The following is a 21,181-nucleotide window of genomic DNA, read 5'->3' on the forward strand; positions in this document are numbered from 1 at the left end:
AATTTCACAACTCACTATTCCAAAAATTTGGATTGATGGTTCAATTATACCAGGGACATTACCTGTTGTAATTGAATCAATCATTGCTTTCTTCAATAAAAGTTTCCATTCCATCTGCTCTTTTGTTTTATTGTCCTTCAGTGTTTTGTTTGCTTTCTTTCCCAAATATATATGATTTTGTCATTGAAAATCCTTGCTGGTTTTGCTACCTCATGCTGCAGAGAAAGCCTTGTGACTGTTTTATAGTCACTAATTTCATGGTTGTATGAGTGCTTAATGCCACCTTGCAGGGATGTGGAGACCTAATGAAGTGTGTGCATAAAAGGCTTAGTCTACATTGAGTGCAGGGTTAGTGTGAGCAGCTCATGTCATCAGTATCATAGTTAATCCATTACAATCATCCTCTGTTAATCAGTGTTATCATTCTAACGTCTCCAGGAGAGGAAATGTAGTATTCTAAATGCAAATCTTTGCCACTCTTTTAGTCAATTCAACACCTTTAAAGCTTTGCTGTAATAGGACTGTGTGCCTGGTATCCCTACTTTTGCTTCTCCTGACCCAGGATGCGGTCTCCACTGCTGATGATCCATGAGACACTGGATTCTTGGTCCCATGGCTCTGTGTGTTCTGGGACATCTGGGGACTTCAGCACTGTTTTAGGGGCTTTGGGTCCCACCTCTTCATAGCATTGCTGAGATGAGATCTGTGGGTTCACCCTCATTCTTGAGTGTATGGTGCATTTTTTCTAGAACCAACACACGCCACCGTGGCAGCACTGCTTTGACCACGTGCTGGGGCAGCGTGTGCTTGTCAGTTCTTGGGTTTAAATTTTCTGTTCAAATTTCTAAAATGGGGTATATTGACAGATACACTCCATGTAAACAGAAGCTCTGTGGGGTCTTCAGCAACTTCTAAGAGCATAAATATTCCTGAAGCAGCTAATCTTCCTCCCAACAAGTGAGGAGCAAGCCGGTAAGCCCTGGGTGCCTGTGGCGGCCAAGCTGTGCAGCCCAGGCTGCTCACCGAGGAACAAGGAGAAAATCTTAAAAACCTACTTCCATGCTGTCTTTCACAGAATCTCAGAACTGAATGTTTTAATATTTAAAGAGGGGTGATTAGTTTTTTTTATATATTATTTTATTTTTTTCCTTTTTCAGTATTATTAGGTATAATTATTACAGTTCAACTCCACATACACATTGCATGTAAATACATGTATAGAGTATACTGCATTTTTTTAGTTTACATATATGTACTAATTATTGTTTCTAAGAACAGATTAGAGTTTCAGATTTTTAAACTTACATAGTTACCAGAGGAATAAAGCCAACTACTAAAGAATAATAAACAGAATATGGTAATCCAATCACAAAGGACAGTCATATGTGCTTAAGCATATTCAAGAAATCAAAATAACAATTAGTTCATTTGTGGTCTTATTATTACTGCTATTAATTTTAGATTCCTCATAAATGAAGTCATATGGCATTTTTCTTTCTCTTTCCACCCCACTTCACTTAGAATGACAGTCTTCAGGTCCATCCATGTTGCTGCAAATTGCATCTTTTATGGCTGAGTATTATTCCATTGTAGATATGTATCACCTTGTCTTTATCCAGTCATGTGCTGATGGACATTTGTGTTGTTTCCATGTTCCTTGTTCTATGTCCCTTCTGGCAACAATTACTGATTTTAAATATTTTCCACCTTAAAATCCTTCCTGAAGGAGATGTGGTAACAGGAATCAAAAACAGTTACAGCACAGGGTTGTGTGTGATGGGCCCTAGGGGCTTGGTAGGAAGGTTTGCAGAAAGGATTTCAGATTCTGATCAAATGATTCCTCCTCTTGTAGCCCTGCTGACCACCTCTCTCACGGCCTGACCTACTAGTCTGACCAGTCCCTTCTGTGAATCCCACTGTATTGTGCACAAATTTTTTCCAATTGGTGTCATCCCGCAGGGACCTTAGGTGAGGCACCTAAGCTCCTGTGTTGGTTTCTTCCATCAGCCCTTAACTTCCTTGGAAGCCAGGACTGTCTCATTGCCCCAAGGATTCCTAATGCCTAGTGAGATACCTGATACAGCTGGTACTTAACGAGCACATAAGTCAAATGGAAAAACCTGATCAAAGAAATGGCCCTCATTTTTCAGACATGCCTACTTGAGTACATACGGTAAAATTACATGTTTTCTTGAATTTGCTGTCAAATACTTCAACAAAGGACAAGTAAAAGAACAAAGGTCTGAATAAAGGAAATATGGAAATGTTTGTGAATTCCTTAATCTGGGTGATGGGCTTATTGTACTATATTTATTGATGTATACTTAAGTTATTTTATAATTTTCTTATCATTAGCTGAATAGCAAGTATTAATACGTATTAATTGAAATCCTTTGAGCCGACCAAACATACCCCACACAAAATCCTTAATGTCCTAGTAGTGTGTCTTACAGAAATCTTTTCCCATAAAGACAGGAAAAAAGGGAAAGACAGATCCGTGCAGTATTTCCACATTGTCAAAAGACCAAAGACCGACACAAAGAAGAGATTCTAAAAAAGATAAAGAGGCTGAAATCAATGTCCTGAAAACCTAGCCAAGAATTCTAAATGTCCCAACTTAACTAACCTCAGCACTGCCGCATCAAGATTGGGGCAAGTAGAAGATTGAGGATTTTTTTAAATAAATAAATAATGATCCAGTTCCTACCACAGGCAATTATGGTAAGAGTGAGTATAAGTTCTAACACCAACTAGTGTAAATTATAATTTATACTTGATTCAAACTGCTTCTTCTATAAAATTTGAATCTTTTTATTCTTAAGACAGATTTGTGGCATATGACCTAGTGATAAAATTTTCAACTCGCTTGTATTCAAAAAGTTCACCAATGTGAGAGTTTATTACAACTATTGCTTTTTGGGAAACCCATGTGTCTTGTCACTCTCTTCCATAAGATTTCCTGTGGAAAATTCAATCCCTCATTCAGGAAGGGGCTGAGCAAACAGTCTGATGGAAAACCTTCATACACTGCAACACAAGAAAATGAAAATGACAGTGAGCAGCCCGTGAAGCCGGCAGACACACACAGCTCACGGCTGTGTTCCCGCCGCGACTTTCTGTAACCAGCAGGGAAAATGTGCATTTCAAGAAATATACATAAACACTTTTCAGGACCTGAGCACATAATTTCCCTTTCAGGGTTTAGTGGGCTTCCATTTAATTCTATGAGAAGTGTTTAAAACAACAGAACAACAGCTGAGATATGGTTTAAAGTAAATTTTGTCTTAGTGAAAATAAAGCCAGCTGATAGTTATCATTTTTATTTTATTTGATCTCACTCTCCTACTTTACCTCCCCAACCTCTTCCACAAAATGATGGTGAACGTCCCCTCCTGGGTCAGAAGGCTAAGTAGAAAGTACCAATCACATGGAGGTGTGCTTTGTTGTTTTATTTTTCAAAAGAAACATGTTTCATTCATGTGATTTAAAATTAAGATCAAGAAACAAACTCTATTCAATGAATGGTAGCCAACACATGTCGTCATAGCTGCTCATCAGGTTTGGCCCCACTTTACACACATTTACATGGACATGTGACATGTGCTGTCATGGGACATGGAGAGTGGGGACAGGGTCTCTGCTCTCACAGGGCACACAGCCTGGTGGGGGAGGCGGTGTTCAATCATTGCCTTTTTTTAATATACTTACAAATTATGGGAAATGCTATTTAAAAAGAACAAAGTGAGTCAATGAAAGTGAAAAATTCAAGGACAGTATTTAGGCTGATGGAAGACAGGGAACCTCTTTGAAGAGCTAACACTCCACTGAGACCCAAAGGACAACTCCGGTGCTGCAGGTGAAGGGCAGGGACACATTGATAAAGGGCTGATATCCAGAATACACCAAAATCTTTTTAAACTCAACAAGAATGAATAACCTGCTTAAAAAATGAGCAAAATGCCTCAACACACACCTCAACATAGAAGGAAACTAGATGCCAAAGAAGTATATGGAAACATGCTCCACAGCATCTGTCATCAAGGGGCTGCAGACTGAAACAACGAGGTATCACTGCACACCTGTCAGAACTGCCAAAACTCAGAACACTGACAGCACCAAATGCTGGTGAGGATGTGGAGCAACAGGAATTCTCTTGCATTGCTGGTGGGAATGAAAAATGGCCCAGATACTTTGGAAGACGGTCTGGCAATTTTTTACAAAACTAAACGTACTCCTACCATATAATCTGGCAACTGTGCTCCTTGGTGTTTACTGAACAAAATGGAAACTTACGTCCACACACAAATCTGCATAAAGATGTTAATAGCAGCTTTATTCATAATCACCAGAACTCAGAAACAACTAAGCTGTTCTTCAGTAGGTGAATGAATAAATAAACTGTGGTCCAGGCAGAAAGTGGACTATTTATGGTTTTAAAATGAAATGAGTTATCAAGGCATGGAAAGACATGGAGGAACCTTAAATGCATATTACTAAGTGAAAGAAGCCAATCTGGGAAGGTTCTGCAACTGATTCCAACTGTATGGTGTTCTGGGAAAGGCAAAACCACAGAGACTAAAAGATCAGTTGCTGTCAGAGGCTAGAGGGGAAGGAGTAATGAATGAGGTGCAGCACGGAGCATTTTTAGGGTCACTAAGACAGACTACACTGTATAATGCTGTGATGGTAGAAACGTGTCATTGTACATCTGTCCAAACCCACAGAGTGCGCACCACCAAGTGTAAATCCTAGTGTCAAGTATGGGCTCTGGGTGATGATGACGTGTCAGTGTAGGTTCACCCATTATCGCAAATGCACGCTCATATGCAGGCGTCAATAGTGAGGAGGCTGTGGGGACAAACTGCAGTTCATACACCCAATCCAGCCCCAGCCACTGCTGTGAATAAAGCTCTGTGGGTGTGTGGACTGTCCAGCTGCTCTGGCGTCTGAACAGCAGAGCTTAGCAGCTGCACCAGAGATCAGGAGGTTTGCAGATCCTGAAATATTGACTCCCAAGCCCTTGACAGAAAAAAGTCTGCTGTGTCCTGTTCTACACGAATCACAATTCACCCTGATGAGACAGGAGAGCAGGGCCCAAACAAGGCATGGTTAATCGGACTGAAGCAATGTTTTAGTTCCAAAACCTTTGTTGAAGTCCTGCAGAATCAGTGACAGACTGTAGCCAGGAAGCGTCTGCAGAAGGAGTCGGTAGCAGGCCTTCCCGCCAGGCTCCGGGATGCCGGGGGGCCACGCACTGCACGGGGGCCACCCACTTGAAGAAGACGGACTTGCAGTGGAAGCCGATCAACTCATAGAGCTCGGAGAGGATGCTGCACTGATGAATTCTCTCCTCAGAACGCTGAAGCAAAGGGAGAAAAGCAACAAGCATCTGAACGAAACATGTAAGTGAAAAAAGACACGTAAAAAAGCTTTTCCCATAAAACAGAGACCTGATGACACAGGAAGGAAGAGGAAAGCTGACTTCGTGCACTGATGGGACCAGATGCAGAAATGCAGGGAAGCAGCGCAGTGCAGATGCTCCAGACCCCCTCCAGCCCCACCTATCCACTTTCATCCTGTCCTTTTCCTAGAAAGGCCTGTATTCTCTGAAACAGAGGAATCTGATCCCTACACATGAGACGCAGAGAAAGGAAGGAGAAAAAGAAAGGGAAAGTAAAGGAACAACGTTTCATCTAGACCCTAGTATTTGGGCAGGACTTTCACCAAACACACATCTTCTCAAAGCACAGAGCACACAGTGAGAGGCTGACAGAGTGACTGTGACTTCTGCTCCTTAAGCACCAGCTACCTGCCAGCACACTCTGCGCCCCTTACTGAATCATTACAATCATCTCAGAAACTATTACTACCCCGGCTCACAGGCAAGGAAATCTGAAACTCGGGGAGGAATTATTATCATCCTGGACAATGTCCCACGACCCAGAATTGTCAGAGCCTCCACAGACCCTGGACTAAAATGCTCCACTTCACCACGGGCCCTGAGCCTCAGGCTGAGGCCACATCAGGTCTGCACGGGCCCAGAGCACGAGTATGTGGGACAGGGAATGGTCCCACTCGAAGTGCCAGGCCAAGGCCCTCAGAAACCTATGAAATGAAACCAAATCCCCAAACTCATTTCCAACCCACTGCCCTGTCTGGGAGGACTGCTCGGCACATCTGTGCTGTCACCTGTGCACAGGCTGAGCAAGGGACCCAGACAGTGACGTGACATACCAGTGGAAGTGGCTCGGAGACCACTTCATCACAGGACAGACTCTCCCGGATTCCAACATTAACTCTCCATTCCATTTTCAACTGGAAAGTAAGTTTAGACTTGTTTTCCTCTCCTAGAAACAAAGAGAGTGGTAATATCAGCAGGAAACTCAAGACTGAGGAAGAGTCTCCTGGCCATCTGGAAGGATAGGCCGGGGAGGGAACAGAGACAGGGATCAGAAAGACCCGTGTTCCAGTCCAAAGTCTGCATGTCACTCACTTTGACAGTTTACTTATTAATACAGTTGAAAAAATCTAATTATGATTGTTGGGAAGACTAATTGAAATAACGTATGCCACTAGCATACGTCTAAAATCCTTCATGAGTGTCCCAGAAATGGAAGTGATCGTGGTTAGTTACTGTCTGCCAAGTCTTGGGTGCTAAGCCCACATCAGCCAGCCAGAGATGTGCCAGAGAATGCCTCACCAGCTAGCAGCCTTCTCCAACTTGGAAACTCACAGTGTCTGAAGAACAGGCAGTGGTGGATGCTTTGGGACACTCTGGAGGTAGCACTCCAGTGATGACTTTAAAAAGCTGGGGAGAATTTAGGGGACCATACAGTTCAAATACAGAAAACACATTCCATGTCTGCCCACATTCATCTCTAGCCATGATGATTCAGAGAGGAAATACATATTCAAACATACACCATTTTCCCACATAAGTGCATCAAATCAATTTGGAAAGAATGTAACTTTCTTCTCTAGATCACACAGCGGGGATTACAAGGTTTGTACTGAGAGCCCTACTTGTAAAACATCTGCTAACATAACTGGGTCCACTATCAGTCCATTCAAAGAGAAGGATGGAAAAGAACAAAGCCAAGCTAATACGCTCCGGTCTTTGGTGGGTTACAATGTCACAAAGGAGACGGACAGGTCATCAAGGAACCACCCTGCCGTGATCACGGAGCCGGGCAACGGGGTGGGCGGCAAGATGTATGACGCAGCCGCAGCTGTGCCCGCGCTTCTAGGCAGGTATCCAAAGTCACCTCGACATGGCGTCCAATGCTTGTGCCCAAGTCCTCATCACCTGAGATGTATTTAAGAGAAATGAAAACTAATAAACGGAAAATACCTTTGGTGGGCACACCGTCCAAAGAGCAAAGTCACAGTTTGACAACTGGCCATCCCGGTTCCCTGGGATTCATTCTTGGAGAACCTTAAAAATCACTCCTCTGTCCTCAAGAAGTGCTGCCTACTTGTCCTATCTTTGGCTCAGGGATACAGCACGTTCACGTGAACTTCAATGTCTGCACAGATTTGACTGTCTTTCTCCAGGTTCATTTGTCCATTCTGAAGAGGCCTGAGTTAAGTCCATCTTCCGTAAGATCAATTCCCTCCAGTGAAAACTCATCGAGCCTGCAATTAAAAGCCAACTGAACAGGACTGTCCTCAGCTAAAAATGTCACCCAGCCTTCACTGCTTTCTTAATTTCCTTTCCTGGCTAATTGCAACAGACTAAAACTTCCGTCCACCCAGCTCCCCAAATATGTCAAACAGAAAGTAAGGTCCATAAAAGAGGAGACAACTCCATAGTCACCTCTGAATTCCTAGCATATACTAATGTCAATAAATAGAACTATGATTATGGCTTCTTTCCTTTAAAACCTTTCTGGTTATTTAAATGAGACCTTGGAAGAGAGCTGTTTGGGTCTAGTATCTTGATCCAGAAGACTCAGGAGGCCTTTTTCGGAATGGCTGTTCACTGATTCATTCAAAACACAACTTCTCATTCCGGGAGGAGCTGTGATTTTCTGCCAGGAGATTGTGGTCACTCTCATGCCAGAACAGCTTTAAATTAAATCCTTACTTTGGATTTGTTATTTTTCCCTGCTTCCCAAAAATTTGACTTTCCTTAATTTCTTGCCTTGAGGAATGATATTTTTCTTTCTTTCTAATTCACCCTTTATTAAACAGGATTCTCAGGATGTGCTTGGCCTTACATAGGATGAGCCATCCAACTCCCAGTGTGAGAGGCCTGGGGCTTACCTCCCGCCCTCCTGCCAGGGCAACTAACACTCAGTTCAGGAGCCAACCGGCACCTAAGGGCTTCTAAGGCTCGCGTATCTCCCAGAATCCCTGCTTTCTGGTATGACTTAGATTCTGAGGATTTCCCCTCACTTTCTTGAAAATTAGCTGTGCAGCTTGAAAGATGAGGAAGGAAGGATTTATTTCTTAATCAGCATTTTAAGGAACTTGTGTAATGAAGGTTTTCACGAGTTTCTAGAACCCTCCATTGCCGAGACAGAAAACACAATAGATATTTTCTAAATTTAGGTATCATGTGCATTGTTTCTTTGCTTTTGTTTTCTTTACTACTAACACACATTTTTTAATTAAAAAAAATAAGGCCCGAAATAGGATAGAAACTTGAAGGAGCAAAAAAATTTGAGGGCAAAGAAAGAAAAATAATAAGTACTCTACAAAGTTAATATAATACATACACTATGGATCAGATCAACAATTCTCAGTAACAGCTAATTGAAACATGACCATGAGGTAAAACGTCTCTCCTGTCAGGAGATGACCAACAGATAATAGAATTAAAACAACAAATTAAAATTCTAAGTCTGACGAGGTATAGAAGGCTACCAGCTAAATGTGTCTTCTTCTGGAAAAGAGGGAGGCTCAACAGCTCTTTACTGTGGAGCCTGAGCCTAGGGGAGGGCGGTGAAGAACCGCCATGTACGTACCCAATTAACAAAGTGGGTGATGAATAAAGAGACGTGAGCTTTGATGACAGAGATGATACTACTATTCACTTGTCCTGTAAAGTATGTCTTCACGTTCAGTGATCAATACCTCGGCGTCCTCAGGGATTAAGATTATAGGAAAATTCACAGCCTGGGCCCAGACCTCCTCTTTGAGCTCGTGACACTGCACATAGATGTCTCAAGGGCAACTCCAACTCCACCTGCAAAGAGCTAACTTCACAGTGCTCCTCCCATAGCCGTCCTGCCCAGGGCCCCTGGTTGGGAGGGAAGGTCTCTCTGCCCCTCCCAGCTCAGGCCCATCACTCACAGATGTGACTGGACCCCTCCTTCAGGGCTCAAATTTCCTCAGTCACCGAGCCCCACCACCCACACCTGACCTACCAGGTACTCACAGGCACTCCCTCAGCACTGACTCTGGGCTGGGGACCACGCTACACACTGTGCGAATGTTATCTCACTGGATCTCCACAACAGTCCTGGGAATTGGGTACATCACTGCTTCAATTGATTAGATAAATTGTTTCACTTCCTTGAGTGCATCATCCAAAGTGACACGTCTACTGAGCCACAAACATGGGACTGAAAACCACTTGAAAATTGAACACGGCTACACCTCGCAGCCACCCTACTCTGATTCGTCACATCACTTTCTGCCGAGCCTACTGAATGTTTGCAAGCATTCTACAAACACAAAAGTGATCTACGAGAGCACCCCACTCCCCTACTGAAAATCTGTCAATGACGGTCCACTGCTCTTCAGAGAAAGCCTCACCAGGCCTGAGCACAGCCCAACGGCCCGGCATCCTCGTTCCCTGCGCGGCCACGCCGCCTCACCCACCACGCAGCACAGTGCCGTGTCCAGGACTGGGATGCTGACTCCGTACAACACGGGGCTCGTCTCACTCGAACAATGATCACCCTCTTCAGTGGTCACCCTCTTCAATGCTGACTCTCAGAAAAATGTTTTCTCAGGATGAATCAATATCTTTTTCAACTTCCAGTCATTGATAATGAGCTCCCCCCAAAAGAGAGAAGACTTAATCCTCAGTCTCCTTATCTGTAAAGTGGGAATAACAAGGAAATATGTAAAGTTTTCAGAGAAATAAAATTCATGTGAGTCTGAGGGACAATTCCCAACATACAGTAAGCACTCAATATGGGCTTACTTAGTATTAATAAGAATAAGTTGCATTCCAGCAACCTTAAATCAATGTTTTATGGCTTTGTCCAACAGACTACTGACAAACAGTTGGACGAACCGCTTTGAGCAGATCAGCACAAGTGTATTGGGAGAGGTAAGCGCTGCCTCCAGTTACAGCTCAAACTCTTACATGTTGTTTGAGCATTTAGTTGTTGTTATTGAATAAAGACAGGTGTTCTTTAGTCAAAGCTCCTGAAACATAAATCTTCAAAGATAGATACAAATTAGGTTTCAAGTACAACATTCTCACTAGAAATTATTTGAAAATGATAGTCTTAGCTCCTCTGTACATCAAAAGGGCATGTTCTTAATGTATCTGACTATATACACTGAAAGGATTGTTTAAAAGAAATTAAGATGAAGCCATCCTAAATAAGTTCTCAGTATCATCTGCACAAAGCCCCACCCAAGGGTCTCATTTCTCACTTCCACATAGGTGTTGAGGTAGTTTAACCTGGGTCTTGGTTTCTTATAACACAGGGGAGGGAAGAGTTGTGGAAAGATTTATGTAGCAAATATAAACCTAGTGTATTTGATGTGTAGGAATCCTAGAAATAAACAAATTGATATATAGTCCCACCCTTAAGAAGCTCAGCCTTTCCATTTACAACAGCATTAAAAATAAAATGGGAGATACATTTAACAAAAATTTACAAGATTTGTACATTGAACAATTTGAAGTATCACTGAAAAAATTTCAGAAGATCTACATATATGGAAGACATCCCATGTTCATGGAATAGTAGACAATATTGTTAAAAATGTTAAGACTCCCCAAAGTGATCTACAAATTCAGTGGAATTGCTATCAAAATTCCAGCTGACTTCTTTGCAAAAATTGAAAAACTGATCCCAAAATTCATATGGAAGTGCAAGGGGCCCAGGTCAGCCAAAACAATCTCGAAAAAGAAGAGCAAAGTTGGAGGACTCACTTTAAATGTTACTACAAATCTATAGTACTCAAGTCATTATGGTACTGTCATAAGTTTGTATACATAAATCTATGAGACACAGTAAAAATTCCAGGGGAAACTTACATTTACAGTCAGTTTTCAACAAGGGTGCCAACAACACTCCATTGAAAGAATAGTCTATTCAACGAATGGTGCAGGGAAAGCTGGGTATCTGCAGGCAAAAGAATGAATTTAGAATCTGAAACCCCCTATTGTATATAACAAATAAAAATTAATTGAAAATGGATCACAGACAGAAACGTAAAATCTAAACCTATAAACTTTCTAAAAGAAGACATAGTATAAATCTTTGTGGTCCTAGGATAGGTTATGGTTTCCTAGATACAATACCAAGAGCAGAAGTGATAAAAAAAAAAAAAAAACAGATAAACTGTACTTCATCAAAATTAAAACCACTTGTTACAAAAGACATCATCAAGAAAGTGAAATGAAAGGGGAAGGGGGTAGCTCAAGTGATAGAGTGCATGCTTGGCAATAAATAAATAAATAAATAAATAAATAAATAAATAAATAAATAAATCTAATTACCTCCCCTATAAAGAAATTGTCTTAATGTTTAAAAAAAGTAAATTGGAATGACAATCTGCAGAATAGTAGAAAAAATTTGCAAAGCATATATCTAATAAGAGACTAGTATCCAGGATATAAAACAAATGCTTACAACTGACCAATACAAAGAAAATCGACCCAATTTTTAAATTTACCAAGGAATTAAATAGATACACAAATGGCCAATAAGCATATGAAAAGATGCTCAGCATCACTAGTCAAATCAAAATCAAAATGAGATCTCATTTTACACCCAATAGTACGGTTATAATCAAAACACGGACAATAACAAGTGTCGGTCAGGAGGCAGAGGAATGGGAACCCTCAATATGCAGCCATTGGAAAGGGGCAATGGTGCAGCTTCTTTGAAAAAGTCTGGTGTTTCCTAAAAAGTTTAGTGTTATCATATGGCTCAGCAATTCTACTCCTACATATAGGGTCATCCCTCAGTATCCTCGGGGGATTGGTTTCAGGAACCCACCATCCTGGATTCCATAATCCAAGGATGTTCGAGTCCCTTTACAACAAGCCATCTGGATCCATGAAGTGGAAACTACAGATATGGCGGGCCAACTGTACAGCCAACAGAATGAAAACATATTCTCACAAAAATTTGCACATCAATATTCATAGCAGTATCATTCAGAGTAGCCAAAATTTACAAACAATATCCATCCATCAATGAATGGTTAAAAAAATTATCAAGAATAGTCCCAAAAACTTTTGGTCATTGAATCTTTGACAAAAGAGGTGAGAACATACAATGGAGTAAAGACAGCCTCTTCAGAAAATGGTGTAGGGAAAACTGGACAGCTGCATGTAAATCAATGAAGTTAGACTACTCCCTCACAGCATACACAAAAAAATTCAAAATGGCTTAAAGACTTAAACATGTAGACAAGACACTACAAACCTCTTAGAAGAAATCGTAGGCAAAATATCTGACATGCATCTCAGCAATATTCTCCTAGAGCAGTCTACTCTAGCAATAGAAATACAAGCAAAAATATACAAGTGGGGTCTAATTAAACTTACAAGCTTTTGCACAGCAAAGGAAACAGTAAGCAAAACAAAAAGACAACCTATGGAATGGGAGAAAATATTTGCAATAAATGAGACTGACAAGGGCTTAATTCCCAGAATATATAAACAGCTTTTACACTTGATAAGAAAGAAAAATAGACAATTCAATCCAAAAATGGGCAGAAGTGCTAAAGAAACTTTTCTCCAATGAAAACATAAAATGGCCAATAGGCACATGAAAAAATGCTCAATATCATTATCAGAGAAATGCAAATCAAAACTACAATCAAGTATCACCTCACACCAGTCAGAATAGCCATCATTCAGAAGTTCACAAACAATAAGTGCTAGAGAGGCTGTGGAGAAAATGGAACCCTCCTACACTGTTCTGCGAATGCAGTTTGGTGGAGCCATTGTGGAAAACAGTATGGAGATTCACCAAAAGACAAAAAATTGACTTCCCCTATGACCCAGCAACCCCACTCCTGGGCATATATCCAGAAGTAATCCTAATTCAAAAAGACACCTTCCCCCAAATGTTCACAGCAGCACTATTTACAATAGCCAAGACATGGAAACAACCTAAATGTCCACTGACAGATGACTGGATAAAGAGGCCGCAGTATATTTATACCATAGACTACTACTCAGGCATAAAAAATAATAAAATAATGCCATTTGCAGTAACATGAATGGACCTGGAGAATGTCATTCTAAGAGAAGTAAGCCAGAAAGAGAAAGAAAAATACCATATGAGATCGCTCATATGTGGAATCTTAAAAAAAAAAAAAAAAAAAAACAAAGAAAGAGAAACTTATCTACAGAGCAGAAACAGACACAGAGACATAGAAACCAAACTATGGTTACCAGAGGGGAGACGGTGTGGGAAGGGATAACTTGCAAGTTCAAGGTTTGCAGATACTGATTATGTATAGAATAAACAGCAAGTTTATACTGTATAGTACAGGGAAATATGTTTAATATCTTATAGTAACTTATGTTGAAAAAGAATATGAAAATGAATACATGTATATTCCTATATAACTGAAGTGTTGTGCTGTAAACAAGAAACTGATGCAACATTATAAACTGACTAGACTTCAATGAAACTGTTTTTAAATAGACCAAAAACAAAAAAAACAAAAAAAAAAAGAAAAAAGATATTATTAAACCAAAAGAATAAATTACTGTTTCAGGCTACAACATGGATGAACCTTAAAAAAGTATGCTGAAATAAGCCAGACACAAAAGGACAAATACTGCCCTTTTAGGTGAAGTGTATCTAAGTGTTCATTGTACTACTCCTGTAAATTTTCTGGAAGTTTGAAGTCTATTAAATTAAAAATAAAGTGTATTATTCATTAAAAACATAAAACGATTCCTCACAGGAGGGCTTTAAATAATAAATGAAGAAATGCATGTAAATCTCCTGGAACAACACTTTGCACGTCCACAGACATTCACTGCTGTCACTGCCACTCAGAGGTTGGTACCAGCGCTGATGAGAGCTGCCTCCACTCGCTGCCCTGCAGACAGGTGTGAGGGCCTGGGGTCTGACAGGCAGGGTGACCTGGAACCTGAGTCAGACACAGCCATGCCCCAGACTCTGTGTTACCCAACTTTCTTATACAAGCTGCTACATGTAACGTAAACACGCTAGAGGGATGTATCTTACAACATAGGCAATACAGTCAATGTTTTACAATAACTATAAATGGAGCAACTATTGTACACCTGAAACATATCATATTGTAAATCAGCTATACCTTTAGAAAAAATTAAAAAATAATGTAAAAATGTTATAACTTTAATATCAGTCCAGTTTTTAAGTAACTACTAAACAGCTTAGAATGTATAAAAGCATTTAAGTGTGATGTTTATTTACATATTTATTTACTTTCAGCCTCCTGCTAAAAGAGAATTTAAACAATTTTTTAAACACAGCTTAACAACCATAACAACAAAAAGACAAAAGTGAGAGTGAAAAGAAAATGGAGATTCAATACTTAAATGAAACCAGGGGGAGGTAAAGTCATAAAAATGGATGCCATTAAGTCAGGGTAAGTGTTAAAGGCCGACTAGAAATTCAGCTGTAAGATATTTGGCAGCTAAAGCAAAAAGAAAAAGATGAAGGGGCGGGTGGTACAGCTCAGTGTTAGAGCATGTGTATAGCATACACGGGGTCTGGGTTCAAGCCCCAGGGCCTCCACTAACAGATAAATACAACTAATTACCTACCTCCCCAAAAAGAGCCCCAAAGAAAAGAAAAAGAGAAATTTGTTTCCTAAAAAAACATGATATTAAATTTAGATTAAATACTTAAAAAAAAAAAATAGAAACAAATGAGTGACACAAGCGATAATGCCCGTGAGATAAATCTGCCGTGGCAGCTGGCAGGTCCCCATGTCCCACGTGGGAAAATCTGAAACATCCTTCACACCACCCAGAGTCATCCTCAGCCTACCCCACCCCTCCCCCTGTTAAATGCAGGAGTACATCCAGGGCCGGGCCTTTGTTCTCTCTGTGTCATCACAGTGAGACAGGATGGAAGGGGGCAGAGCACAGCCATTCAAGGAAGACCACAGCAATTAACATCAAAATGGTGAAGGATTCAACCCCCAATAGGCCTTGAGTCTCAGGATGAAGAGATTTAAGTTCTAGCAGATCTTGAGCTTCATTATACACCCATTGTAATAGTAACATGGTGAATAACACGCCCCCAGGCACCATGGCAGTCCCAAGGCTAGCCAAAAAAGGTCAAAGTGTGGGAAATGGTCAACTCCCTGGGAATTCCAGCCCCTTGCCCTTAGGCTGGTCCTTCTACTTACTAGCATATGAAACCACCAAGCCCATGAATACAAGCAACACAGCACCACCTAGGGGTCACACCTCCCTCTCCCTCTTCAGAGAAGGCCCACACTCTGTGGAGTGTGTACCTACTTTTAATCTGAGCATCAAACCCCCACACATCGTGAAATTTCTCTTGCCTTTCAATGAATCTCTCTGAATAAATCTACCTTTACTCAACAGTGGCTTGCGCTTGAATACTTTCCTGCATGATGCCAAGTACCCACATCTGGCAGGGCACATCCAAGAGGCTCAACCAAAGCCTGGTACACAGCCCTTCTCATGCCCCACTTATTTTTTCTTGTATCAACAGGACTGGGATGTGAAGGGAGTTCTAAGGCCCCGGCTAAGGGACAGAAGCAACCCCAAGGGCTCGAATTGGCGGGCAGCCTCTCCCCCAGCAGGGGCTCTGGGGTCTGCCTGGTTCTCTGTGTTTCTTTGTTGTGCTGACTCCCCAGCCACAGAGCGTTCTCCCTAGGCCTGTCCCAACAAAACCCTTCTCTCCAAAATACAAGCACATCATGTCACAGTCCTCTTGTTCAACCAGGGAATGTTCAGCCCACTATTTCCCTCCCCAGTAAAGTACCTAACTGTCCTCCCTCCCATCCCACCACTTCTTTCTTTGTGACAACTCTGCACTCCCCACCCACCATCCTGAACGCAGGTGCCTTGCTGGCTGGGACCAAGATGTTTCAGTCTTACACAGCCTGCGTCCTTTCACTTTCCCCTTTCTCCCTTAAAAAGCCTTTCCTGAGTCTCCCACCCCTCTGATTCTGAACTTCACAAAGTGCTGAGTTTACAGTCACTATGTGCATACATCCCAGGTTTTGACTAGGTTTCCTTCACAAGATCCTCATTAAGGAGCTGCATCAAGAAGTTTAAAGAGGCTATTCTTACATCTGAGCAGAGGGGCCTGCATAAAATTTAAATGGCTTTGAATAGACTGTTAAGCAGGGACAGAGAGGTCGCAGGTCCTAGTCAACAGTGTCATGAGGCAAAATGTACTTCAAAGGCTCAGAGTGGCTTCTGAACACGGAGTCGGCAGGGAGGAGGTGACAGGCAGTGAGTGGACTGTGTGACAGAGCTTACGCTCCCCCAGCTTGGGAAGAATTGAATTTTTTTCTAGTTTTCCAAACAATTTCTTACTACCTTTTTCTCTTATTGTCACATACCATTTCCTACGAATTAAGAAAATCAATATCAGTCATTTGGGCCACTTGGGAGAAGCTACACAATGCCATTCACAGGGCTGGGGCATGACAGCCACGCCAGTCTAGGTTGAAAGACCAGTGGGGGTATTTCCAAGGTGATCACGGGCATGCAGCAAACTCCCCAGCTTCAATTACCTCATCTCAAAGGTGGGGCCAATAAAACTACCAAGCAAACTGCGTGATGATTATGGCCAACATCTGTTTACTAGGTAAGTGCCCATGACAGCTGCCGCTTAATGGTGAATGAGTATGACCAACGAGGCCCAGTCTACCTGGTCACACGCGCCCTGCCTTCCTGCCTTGGTGCAGCAGCAGAGCTTGTTTAGCTGAGATGAACGCCCCCAGAGCAGCCCCGAAGGGAAAGCTCCCAGCGCTGCACGGCGAGGCCTGTTCCTATCCTTCTCAGAGCTGATCACAGTTTGCAGTCATCTGTTTTTATGTTTATCCTTTTTGTAACTGCCTCCACCCCGGAGTTTTGCTCAAGCAGCACAGGGCCAGGTATGTCTTGCTCCCTGCTGGATATTCTGGGCTGGGAGACAGCCGAGCACACATCTGGCTCAGGTGCTGAAAGGAGAGGGCAGAAGGCCCAGGGGCCCATGCTGAATTGAGGCCCCTGCACCCAAAATTATGGTCTGACTTTGGGCAAATTACACAGTCTTCTTTACCCTGAGATTCCTCATCGGTCCATGAAAATAACTGCCCATGGCACACAGATTTACCAAGATAAAAGGAAATAACCAAATTCACAACCTATTCAATGGGCTACCAGTGCATCCTCAACAGACAAATGCTGCCTTTACGGCTCTGACACACGCGAAGCGGGACGTCCACACACAGTGAACACTGCTAAGTGCCAGTGTGTTAAGTGCTTCATGTGTGCTATAATACTCTTTACAACTTACAACAATCCCATGTAGAAACCAATATTATCATGCCCATTTCACAGATTCACCAACAGGTTAGGAGAGGTTACATTCTAGTCCAAGGCCCCATGGTGAGGAAATGGCGATTTAAACCTGAATCTGGGCCCCTGCCTGGGCTCCATTTCTCTCCCATCCACCTGACCACTTGCCTATGAAATCCACCTGTCCAATACACAAGTTTGCAGCCGGCCAGCTCTTGAATGCAATGTTTGCCACCGTTTCTCAATGTTCATTAATTACCATAAACTTTTCTCAGAAACCACTACAGAAAAGAAAGGTGGGCTTACGTCCCTGCCCACAAAGAAAAGGAATTCTGCCTTCTCCTGTAATGTGCAGAACACCTTCCCTATACCACCAAATCCTTTTGTATGCTTCCTCCATGTTTATGTTTGCACACGGCTTATTAAATTAGAAGGTATCTGAAGTAATTCCATCTCGGTTGCTTTCCAAGTTTGCAGATTATCCATAATCATTCTGTGACCGAAAATACTACAGTGTGAATGAAAATACTGCAACCATTTCAGTAAACAAAGAATGCTGAAACCAAGACATCAGCGGCTGCCAACACACCCCAGGGAGGACAGGCCTGCAGCCCAGCCTCTACGGCCACTCACAACGATGCCCTCTGAGCAGACTCAGAAAAAGAAAGGACAATATACTTGCCCTAGATAGCTAGGTGCTTGTCTAAAGAATGAATTCAGTGAGTCAAAATGTTTGCTTCCTCCCATACATGGAACAACACTAAATTCTTGAACTTGAGATACCTGGCTTTCTTTAGATAACAAGCAATCTTTTATTGTTCCAACAACCTTGTCTTTGTTGTAAAGCTCCTATATATCCTAGCTCCTCCTCAACCTCTTGGGAACAGTCCTTCCGAGTGATCTGAGAGGCTGTCATCCCAGCTCGAGTCCTCCCGCCAAATAAACATAACTCTTAAATTTTAGGCTGCACATGTATTTCAGTCAAAAGTTTTGGACACCAGGAAGGGACCCAGAGCAGACTTCTCTCCAGCTGAACTCTCCGAGTTACCAGAGCCTTGGTACCAGCATTGGCACTTTGTGCCCATCTGCCTCCTTGGGGAATCCAGATGAATTTGGGTGAGTCTCTCCTGGTTCTCGGATCTCCCATATTGGTTGATGATCCTGAGTTTTATTTGGCGGTGTATCCAGGTACCTGGCCCTCCAGTTGAAAGAGACTGGGGGGAATTACCCACCAAGTGGAGACATACTGGGTGGGGCCTGGTTGAAAGATAACAGGAAACACCCACCTTGAGGAGACGTCTGAAGTGGGACTGGTGGAAACATACCAGGAAAATACTCACCCAGTGAAAACGTCCTGAGTGGGTCCCAGTTGAAAGACACTGGGTTCAGGACTGAGTGGTTAGGTAAGAGGCTGGTCTAATGTTGTCCTCGATTTGGTTACCTCCATTGAATTTTTTGGAATAAAAGTAAAACTCTTATGAGGAACCTTCCAACTCCAAAAATGGGACCCTCCTCCTGGCTGGTAACAGCTTTCTTGGGTGACGGAGAAACTTTCAGTAATGGTAGAGGCAAAGACTTCATGCCATAGTGTTGTCCCTGCGGGAAATCTTACCAGCAATTTTATTCTGAGAACTCGACCTTACAATGGGGAATAGAACTTTCAAAAAAAAAATTAAAAAAAAATAAAAACACAGAACAGAAAAGAAAAAGAAATGACAGATTGTCAGCCTCCAACTAATACACTAGCCAGGTTTATATACATACAAAACTTACAACATTAATTAGGAATTAGAAAAAAAACTCACCCTGAAAGTAACTAACCAGGCCTGATAAAATATTTTTTGGAATTCTGAACTTATCAGAACAAAACCCCATTTAAGGGGAACTTGGATTTCTCTTCCTGTGTCCTTGAAATGTAAATGTTTTATCTTTCCCTGGGTGTTTTATGTGTGTGTATGTATGTATATATGTGTTTCTTTTTTTTTAAACGACACCTTGGACTCTGTCATACAAAAGGTACAAGTATTGTGTACATATTGTGGCCACGCAAATAAATTGGGATTCTCAAAAATCCTTTGATTGTACCAATTTTCAGATATTTTGCCATCTTAACCGTTGTTGCATCAGCCTGGACCACAAAGGCTTTTAGCTTTTGGAAAGTAAACTTTTGAATTTTATTTAAGCAACACCCCCACTCTCATGTGGAAAAGCCTCTTCATCTTATTGGTTTAAAATCACTATATATATATATATAAATTGATGGCCATATGATGGATCCTTTAATTTGGGAAAACTTTTAAATTGGTGAAAGTTGAAAGAGTTCTCATTATAAACAGCCGTTTTATTGGTACCTATTAAAATCAAGTTTAAAGGTAGAAAAATATATCTAATGGTTAACCTAAGAAATTAGTTAAAAAAAAATAAAACTGGTTTGAAAAGCTACATTTGTGTTTTTCCTTTCCGATCAATGGTTTTAGAGATGCTAATAAATACTTAGAATAATTAATGTTAATTAGGCTGAATAACTGGAAAAAGGATTGTAAAAATGTCGAAAAAAAAAAAGATAAGGGGCTTATCCCAAATGGATAAATATTTTTATATGGTTATTTTGAATGAGATAAATAAAATGGACATTTTTGGATTGAGATACAAGGTTTTGATACTACACTATGTAAAGTAAAAAAAAAAGGGCCAAAGAGATCACCTACTGCCCCCCAACATTAAAGTTCAAACAAGTACGCTTTAGCACAGTTTAAAATATATGTATTTATAGAGCTAAAAAAAATACATATTTATAGACTGAAATACTTGATCAATGATTGGGACAACAGACCTATTAATCAAATTGAAAATTGAGAAGGGCCTAAGCTCTTTGGCTGAAACTTGGGAATCCCAGAGACTTTTCTATATAATTAGATACAATGCACACACACACACAAAACAAAGGTTCTGACACTCCTTCTAGAAATAGGAATTACTGATTAAACCTAATAAATATAAAAATTAAAGGTACAAGATTTAATAAAATTGAGATAAAAGTTTGTAAAATTGGTATATTAAATGGGCTTTATATAAAACTTTTCCTTAATTATATTGTGGGATAGATATATTTCAATGGAAAAACGCTTCCCCTTCTTGGTATTATAAGGCTGGGCACATATCTGTCCCTTAGAAAATATTAATTGAACAAAGTAAAGGAAACCAATAGAGTTTCGTGAGCCTTCCAATATAACGTAAAATTAAAAACTAATATTCAGTGGCTAATAGACAATAAAATAAGAGGTTTACCCTGGGTTTAACTTATAACTCAAGGAAAAGAGACCTCACTAAATACCTTATGCAAGCTTTGGAAGACATGCTAAAGTAAATCTTAAAGTTTTAAAACATGGAATTCTTTGTTTACAGCTCTTCTCACTGATAGAAAAAAGCCAATTAAGGAGATATAATTGGACCTGCGTGACAGAGCAGTTCTCTGGGGAACTG

The 21,181-nt window shown here is 41.2% G+C and overlaps 1 protein-coding gene across 13 annotated transcripts in view; it reads right to left on the reverse strand.

The window, feature by feature from the left end:
• Positions 1-998: 998 nt before the first annotated feature.
• Positions 999-21,181, reverse strand: part of LOC141576681 (trafficking protein particle complex subunit 9-like) — a 145,767-nt gene continuing 125,584 nt past the window's right edge. For 10 of the 13 annotated variants that reach the window (XR_012505096.1, XR_012505095.1, XR_012505101.1 and 7 more), the window contains 5 exons: positions 11,228-11,315; positions 9,829-10,047; positions 7,352-7,635; positions 6,235-6,347; positions 999-5,359 (listed from right to left, as the gene is read on the reverse strand). The gene's annotated coding sequence lies outside the window, so the exon portion shown is untranslated. The remainder of the gene's footprint in view (positions 5,360-6,234; positions 6,348-7,351; positions 7,636-9,828; positions 10,048-11,227; positions 11,316-21,181) is intronic. The other 3 variants (XR_012505094.1, XM_074360122.1, XR_012505098.1) reach the window with 3 other exon arrangements.

Source organism: Camelus bactrianus, unplaced genomic scaffold (assembly GCF_048773025.1).
Source record: "Camelus bactrianus isolate YW-2024 breed Bactrian camel unplaced genomic scaffold, ASM4877302v1 HiC_scaffold_157, whole genome shotgun sequence".
NCBI lineage: Eukaryota > Metazoa > Chordata > Mammalia > Artiodactyla > Camelidae > Camelus > Camelus bactrianus.